The 8,102-nt window shown below is 44.1% G+C and overlaps 1 non-coding gene across 1 annotated transcript; it reads right to left on the bottom strand.

Moving 5' to 3' along the window:
• Positions 1-3,875: 3,875 nt before the first annotated feature.
• Positions 3,876-4,035, bottom strand: LOC129618271 (U1 spliceosomal RNA). Its single transcript, XR_008697763.1, has one exon. It is a non-coding gene; the product is annotated as a U1 spliceosomal RNA (small nuclear RNA).
• Positions 4,036-8,102: the final 4,067 nt, after the last annotated feature.

Below are 8,102 nucleotides of genomic sequence, written 5' to 3'. Positions count from 1 at the left end.
TATCACTAATCGCTTCCTCTTTTTTTTGTGCATCTTTCTCACTGTCCGATAGAAATACAGAAAAAAAAGACAAACGCTGGGAAAAATGAATATTTGAGCATCTAGAGCCTCTTTCTCTTTTTACAAAACTTACACCAAAAAAGGTCAAAACAAAACTAAAGAAACGGAAAATGGAGGGCTGCATCAAACGAATGAAGTGATTCAAACCTGAGTTATAGTATTCCAGAGCGATGAGTTTTCAGAAACAGTGCGTGGATCTGCTTCTATAGTTGAAAATAAATGCTTCATCTGGAAAATGAAAAAAGTTGACGGAGTAGCGAAAATTTATGAAGTTACTCACCATTTTCTTTTCTTTCTGTTTGACTTTTGCAAGATCACATATTGCTCTTGCTTTCAATTGTTTCGCAGCTCCGTTTTCCGGTTCAATTTCTAGTAGACCATCGAGCACCTTGACGCATTGGGCCAACTCACCCAAACGGAACTGTTGAAAAGGCATTATTAATACAATAACCATTCGCTGCTCCAAAAAAAAACACAAACCAGAGCATTTGCTTTTCGAAAGAATGCCTTGATGTTTTTAGGGTCATACTCCAAAACATCGTCGCAACGATGAACCGCTTCTTGAAATCTCTGCGAAGAAGAATGTTCATCAATTCATAAGTTTATCTTACGCCCAGCTTTATGAGACCCATCGCTAAGTTGCAGTTCAACAAGCTCAAGAGAACTTCGACTTCTCTCTTTTGGGCTCCTTGGTACGCATTCTTTGACAAGACTACTCGGCAGCTACGGGAACCACGGTTCCAATGATCGACAGCTTCTTCATACTTTTCTTGACTAAATGCCTAAAATAGATCTTAAATGAATCGCTTTTCGACGTCCATACGGACCTTGTTTCCCAACTGCTTCGCAGAAAGGGTGCTCTCCTCATTTTCGGGGCTCAAGATTTCGTTATCGTCGTTCCAAGTTTCTAGAGACGTTGGAACTGAGACACCGTTCATTCCATCGCTTTCAAGCTTTCCCTCGTCGCTAGTGTAGTCCTCTATTTCAACCATGGATTGTGAAGCGGGACTATAGGACCGCTGTGCTGTTGTACTGTATCCGAAAAGTGTGCTGATGTTTTCTCTCTCACTCAATGGCTGCGTCCCCGTTCTCTCTACATTGATATAAAAGTCAGGTTGTTGCCACAACCACAGTTAACAAAGCATTTGTTTGCTATTTTGCTATTCCACTTATTCTGAGAGACCTCTGTGACGTCATGAAGGAACAAGTTTCAACGGTCATTGTCCGCGAATAGCAAAGCTCCGTGGCTGCAAAAGACAATGACACCGTATTCTATGTGATCAGTTGCAACGAACAGGAGTGCATTGAGACAGACGGACTTTGTGAGCGGTTGTGTTTTTCTGGTCGTTGTTTTTGACGTCGCATTTTTCACAATGGGAGACGTTGGACGAAAGAGTGACAACCGGAAAAATGCACCTGGCAACTGAATGATTATCAAGGGAGGCGGAAACCTTCCGCTTGTAGGGATTGATTGATCATCGACGCCAGTATATGATAAGAGGTGAGTAGTCTGTTGAGTTTCGTAACAACTCACTGAACCATAAAGCTTTGTTGGACAGCGGAGCAGCAGAGTTTCTTGGAAAGACACAGGGTGATGTGCGGAATTGACGGTTGCCAAGAAAGCACGCTTATGGTGATGATTCCACTTCAATGCACTTGCAGTGAAAAGACGAGAGTCCTCAAAAACCTTTGGGCTGAGGGACGCTCAAACAATATCTACAAGGTTTCCAAAGTTGCAGGGATACAAACAAGGTTTCCGCATTGACTATTGACCTCAGCGTTGGTAAACTACTACAGGTGTCCCACTAGAAGGAAATCGGCGCTGGGGAGGGAACGTGTTGGTCTTCCTTCTTTGCGATATCAAACACATCACAGATCGACCTATGAAGCCCCAAAAAAACTACTGGAACTCCCGAGCTGATTGTTGTTCTTCGCGATACTGGAGTTGTTGCGACGCCCAACAAAGATCCCGTCAAAAGGTTGAACCGCCATCCTTTCATCGGTGCTACTGTGAAGTTAAGGGACGAGTTTCAGTCCGCGGAAATAGCAAAGTTCCCTAATGTGGGCTGGAACCTGCAAAAGACAAGGACACCGTATTCCATCTGATCGAACGAATAGGAGTGTATTGATGAAGAGTGCGAGAAAGAGTTGACATTCACCAAGAGTAAGACAGCTCCCTCAGAATCGAGAGAAGTGACAACCATTGCAATGTTTGTGGAGCACGGAGTTAGTTCACCAAAGAACACTGTGTGCTGTCGTTGTCTGGCATGTGCACGTTTTTTGTTTAGTCCTTGAACATCAACACAAACCTCGGAAGATCAAATTGACAACTTCCGATCTCTCGTCGGCAGCGATGGTATCTGATCATATTCGATCCCCTAACTTTCGTTCTTGATTAATGAAACAGCCACTTGTTGATGTATTGACGATCTTCTGCAAGCTGGAGTGATCGAACCCCCATGGGTTACCGCGTGTCACTTGCCGTCTCTCTCAAGATCCACAGAACACAATCAGAATGCTTTATGAGATTCCTCGTCTCGCATGCATGCTGAAGAGTAATACAACTGTGCGAACTTTTTTTTCTCAGACACAAATTCGATGTATTGCATGCATGCAGTCTGTGGTCGAATGGCTTTTCATTCTTTGATTCTCCAAAGTGAAATTCATTGCCTTCGCTGCATTACTAGCTATAAATAAATATCCTGTCAAATTCGTCACCAATAATGTGCCGTTTGGGGATGGATGCGGTCTTCGAGTGGAAACGGATTATGTTGGGCAATCAGTACTAAATTGGAAGGAGGGAATTTTAGCTCTTGAAGTGTACCGTTACAGGAACAACTACTTCGTGCGGGACAGGGGATGCTGTTTCAAAATTGGGCATCCAATTTCATGCAAGCGGCAAACCGTTCGCGTCACGCGAAGTCGTATTGGATGCCACAGCAAAGACGTACTGCCATTTATCCTTGCGACATCGTCGAAAAGATCCCAGAAAAGGCCAGTTTGGGAGATATTTCGATTATGGGCGTGGCCGACGTCAAAACTTTGAAAAAACAAGGTCATGGAGCCAGCGTGTCTGTTGCTATTCGCGGTGTTGGAGTTACGACGAACTCCTTTGTTCCGAAGGATTTCGACACCCAATGGAAAATCATCCTTTCACTGGTATTTGCAAAAGTTTCAACTGTGAAATCACAGCCAGTAATAAAGATCTGAAGCTAGAGGTTAATACGATGGTTCTTCGCGGAAAAGACACAGTTCCCAGATGTAATTTGAAACCAACTGCCGATGACATCAAAATCTATACGATCACTTACAGCAGTGAGAAGTGTACCGATGGAAATTGCAAGACAGATTAGATTTGACGTTCAAATTGACGGGAGATCCCCCAACAAACGCTCCATCCAGCTCCAGACAACTAACCGTGACTGTAGTAGCGGCAACCATCGCGCTACATGTCAATGTTGTATAAACCCCTGTTTCATTTTGCGTGTTTTTTTCAGTGTTTTTTTCGTCTTCATTCTGAACGTATTGTCTTTGAAGACAATCGGAATTGGAAAAAATCTCGCAAGTCGCTTTCTTGTCTTGTCATTCAGTCCTCAACATGAATTGCATATTCTGCCACCAAAGATCAGAACAGGCGGTATCAGGCAACCAGTTAACTGGAATGAAGGTATTTGCTAGCGTTAGAGGTGGAACTTCTACAACCAGTCAACGCCATTTTCTTGGTATTAACGCGTAACAGTTAGATTTGGACGATCAATCTGTATCAGCCTGATTGAAACTCCGTCGTGCAGATAACTTCATCGAACATTAACTTGTTAGTGCCAGCCCGAAAGCAAAACACCTCTAGCAAAAATTATGCCATCGACACCCCCAAAAGAGAGCTCGTACTCCTTTACAGACGTCTGAGTGCATTGACCTGCTCGAGAATAGAACAGCGCAATGGCGGAGCTGCGCCATTCCTGACCAGGTAAGTTTAGTTAAAGTCAAACCAGGGCAACCCCTTGGCGAAGTAGCACGTTAAATCGACGGTGCAGAACTTTCGGGACGCATACTCTGTTAGGACAGGTCGCGTGACTTATGGATAGTCAGAGCGCTCGATAAACCAACTAGCAGCTATTCACAGGCCAGTGATGGAACTACCAACTCCTTCATTTGTTTTCAAGAGGTTTTATTCGATAGAACGGAATGAAAATGATGAAAAACTGATTGGAAAATATCGTATTGGCGGGAATAGATTGGGACATGGTATGCGGACAGATTCCAAAACATTGATATCATCTTTAGTCGGGCAGGGACACTTGCGAGCGTGAAGCTGTGCCAGAATATAGAAACTGGTGAATATTATGTGGGTGGAGATCGGGGAGTGATTGCTATGGATTCTGGTGTTAGGCGGCTAAAATCTACAGCGCTCTGGTGTTACACAGGAAACGAGACTTCAGGAATATAAAAGGAACGTTAAGAGTTTCAACCGCTCTCTCCAAGGTTTATCAAGAGATTCAATTAATGCAGAATGACGTGAATGTTGGAGAAAATGTTGATTGTCGTTGCGTGCAGCTCCACGATGTATTGCTCGTTGACGATTCGATTGAGGAAGGTTCGCTGTCACTGCATTGGAACACTGACAAGAATAATGCCATCGTATTTGTTGACAGAGAGAACACCGGAATTTAGTGCCAATCTTCAAACAACAAAGTTGTACTTGAGTGAGCTTGTCAAAATTGTTGCCAATTGAAATTTGCTTGATAAAAAAAATTCGCTGCCACTCGATGGAATCCTGAAGTCGATTTCTCTTTCAGTTATGGATTACATGCAATTGGGATCCATCATGGTCCCAAAGAAAACCCTCATCGATAACGGTGACCCGGCGAATGGCTCAGATGAATTTCGCCCTGAATACACTTCAGTGCTGAATGGTTCTTCAATATATTCTGAAGATTTGGCCAAATGTTTTATCAGAGACGGATTACTCGCATTAGAGCACTGTGAGGCTTAGACATTCGATTTAACATCAAGTGCGTCCAAATCAGTGAAATCCATTGGAATCGCTCATCGGGACGTCAAACCGGAGAATTTGCTTCTCGATAGCAAGGGACGGGTCAAATTAGGTGACAAGTGTAATTCTGTGATTTCATAGGAAATTCATATTGAGTTCCGATCAGGTGACTTTGGTGCTGCTTCAAAGCTAGACGATTGTGGAAATGTTCGAGGAACTGAAGGCACTTATTTGTTTCTTCCACCCGAATGTACCCAGGACCACGAGGATGACGCTCTCTATGTGGGACATGATGGGCATGCAGCTGATATTTGGTCATTGGGAATAACACTGTATTGTCTTCTGTTCGGAAAGGTTCCCTTCTATTCAATTGGTTTGGAGGTGGGATTGCGAAATGCTGATTGATGAACACATATTTGTGCATAGAAGCTGTTTCAAATAATTGCTGAAGCGGAATTCCAATTTCCTCAAGAAATTTATGAGACACTTAGCGCAGAATGCAGGGATTTTTTGCGACAGATTTTGACAAAGAATCCAGCGAAAAGACCGACGAGTCGACAACTGCTTGTAAGGAAGATAAGAGAAATCTGAAATACGGGGTGTTTCTGAACAGGGACATTTGTGGCTCAGAAACGTCGACTACGGAATTGCTGAGCAGTGTGCTTCACAAAGCAACCCACCTCTCCTGGACCAGAAGAGTGTCAGATTTTAGGATGACGAGAGGAAATCAAAGGATGTGAATCGGGATCGCGCCTCAAAGCGGAAGGAAAAAGGGCCGCAAGAGGGAAACAGTACGCTGAAGCAAAAAGATAAAAATTTGACAACTATTTGTTCAATCTGTAAGCAATCATTTATGTGCACAGTGAACAAGTCGACCCTGGAGCAACATGTGAGCAGCAAACACCCAAAGTCGTGTCTTGAAGACTGTTTCCCTCAGCAATAGTTCTTATCGATTCTTCCGTGTTTTTTTGACTCCCATATTTCAACATAAATGTTTCTTTCTCCTAGCGAATCTATTCAATGTAAGAACTACTGCGAAATTCCAAAAATGGAACCATCATCTTCTCGACGTATTTAGAGACGTGACCGAGTTTTGCTAGCTGGTCGCTCAGTCCTACACTCAATGACAATTCCACCCACTTTGTCACCAAAGAGTTTTCTTGTTGGGCTTCACTCGTTTTGTTGAACACTGTGTTCTGTTCACATTCAACAGCCCAGATTGCGACCTCATGGACGATATGAGAGAACACATGTTTGCACTGGCCCAGCGATTGAAGCTCGTGTTTCTTCTTTTTTTTCTTAAGATTCAATAGATCAAGAACTTCTTCCAAGTATCTTTCCTTTCTCTCATCCTCGACAATTACGGGTGCCCAATCAGACGCAAGAAGACCAGTTTTCGGACGTTGGAGAAGCAAGACCCTGAACGATTGCAGCGAGTCAACAGAGTAGATAATAAAGGCGTTTAACTTTTGGATACGAATAACCTTTTCTCCAGATTTTAATTCTTTCTTATTGGGACTCTTCAATTTTGGTAATGGATACTCATCTGCCCTCTTTGCTGACGTATTTTGTTGAGGGACACACACTCCACAGGTTTCTTGCGTCGAGGGATGGAATCTCTCTCGTGGATCGATTACTGAAGCTTCAAGAGGAGGATCAAGATTGCTGTAATCGACTTCCACTCGCGTCTTACAAATTTGTCTAATAGGACAAATTCCACAGTTTGGAGATCTTGGAGTGCAAATAGAGGCTCCAAGATCCATTAATGCTTGATTAAACATTCCGGGTTGTGACGGCGAAACCCATCGTGACGCCAAATGATGAATCGTTTTGAAAAGGAGGGAAGAATCAGAAGGAGCTGCAAAACCGGAAATTCTGCTAAAAACTCTGAAGAAATGGAACACAGTAAAACGAAAAAACCGTTTCCTCCATTGGGAAGGCATTACCTTATCACATTTCCGTCGACGGCTGGAACATTCACACCGAATCCAATTGAGAGAATAGCACCAGCTGTATATTCACCAACTCCAGGGTATTTCAACCAGTCTTGGATATCAAGAGGATAAACTTCCTCATCACTTGGCGACACTTTCTCCCTCTTCTCTGTCCCAAACATTGTCCCAGATGCTCTAATTTGGGTTCCGATATCTTCGATATCATCCAGAGCTCCTTCCAGCTTGACAGAGATCTCTTTTTTCTCCATTCTAGTGATGCTTGGGGATTCCGAAACCTCAGGCTTGATTCGTTTCCGATCCCACTCGGCAGTAAGCATCCGTGCTGCTTCAAGCAGCCTGACAGCCCTTCCGTAATATCCTACAACCAAGACCCTCGTCAGCTAGTGGTCCAACGTATAAAATCTCACCAAGTCCAGCCCAGAGACGGCGCACATCCTCTTGTGTTGCTTGGGAGAGGTGTCTTATTGTTGGAAATTCATTCATCCTGATTTAAATGGGCTTGGCTCGTTGGTTGTAAGAAAGGTAGATGCTCACCACCTCAACCAGTACGGAATGACGACGGCTACTTGAGTTTGCTGCAGCATCACTTCACTGACCCAAATTCCATAGGGCGATAGACGAGGAGGGGTTGCAGCAGTTAAAGGCTCTTGGGCCTCAGTTTGTTGACTATTTGCAGGCACCATCCATTTTAAAAGCCCGTGTCCCTTTTGCTTCGCTGAGCTGCCTCGCGTTTTGTCTGTTGACGTGTACGGTGGCGGATCGCCTCTCCTGAGAAGAAACAATACACCATTTGTCTCTCGGAGGCTCTACCAGGGAAGCCTTCGTCTGCAGTCCGAAAACCATCTCAATAGCTCCACTCTCAAGGTGTCGACTTCTTGGTCAGTCAGCAAGTGATAATGGTGCACCTCTAGCGACTTCACTGCTTCAGGCTTGACAACGTTCTTGGTGTGTTTCTTTCTATTTTTGGCTGCGTCGCTTTTATCCGGCCTGATTCCCTCGTTGTTCTCACTCAGTTTCAACCTTTTTCTGTTTGAACGCGGCCGCGAACCCTTCCCCGCACTCTTTGGTGTCATCGTCGTTAAGACGTACTCGTT

The sequence above is a fragment of the Condylostylus longicornis genome, unplaced genomic scaffold, assembly GCF_029603195.1.
Source record: "Condylostylus longicornis isolate FDR11 unplaced genomic scaffold, ASM2960319v2 ptg000793l, whole genome shotgun sequence".
Taxonomy (NCBI): Eukaryota; Metazoa; Arthropoda; class Insecta; order Diptera; family Dolichopodidae; genus Condylostylus; species Condylostylus longicornis.
This window is presented reverse-complemented; position numbering and strand designations above follow the sequence as displayed.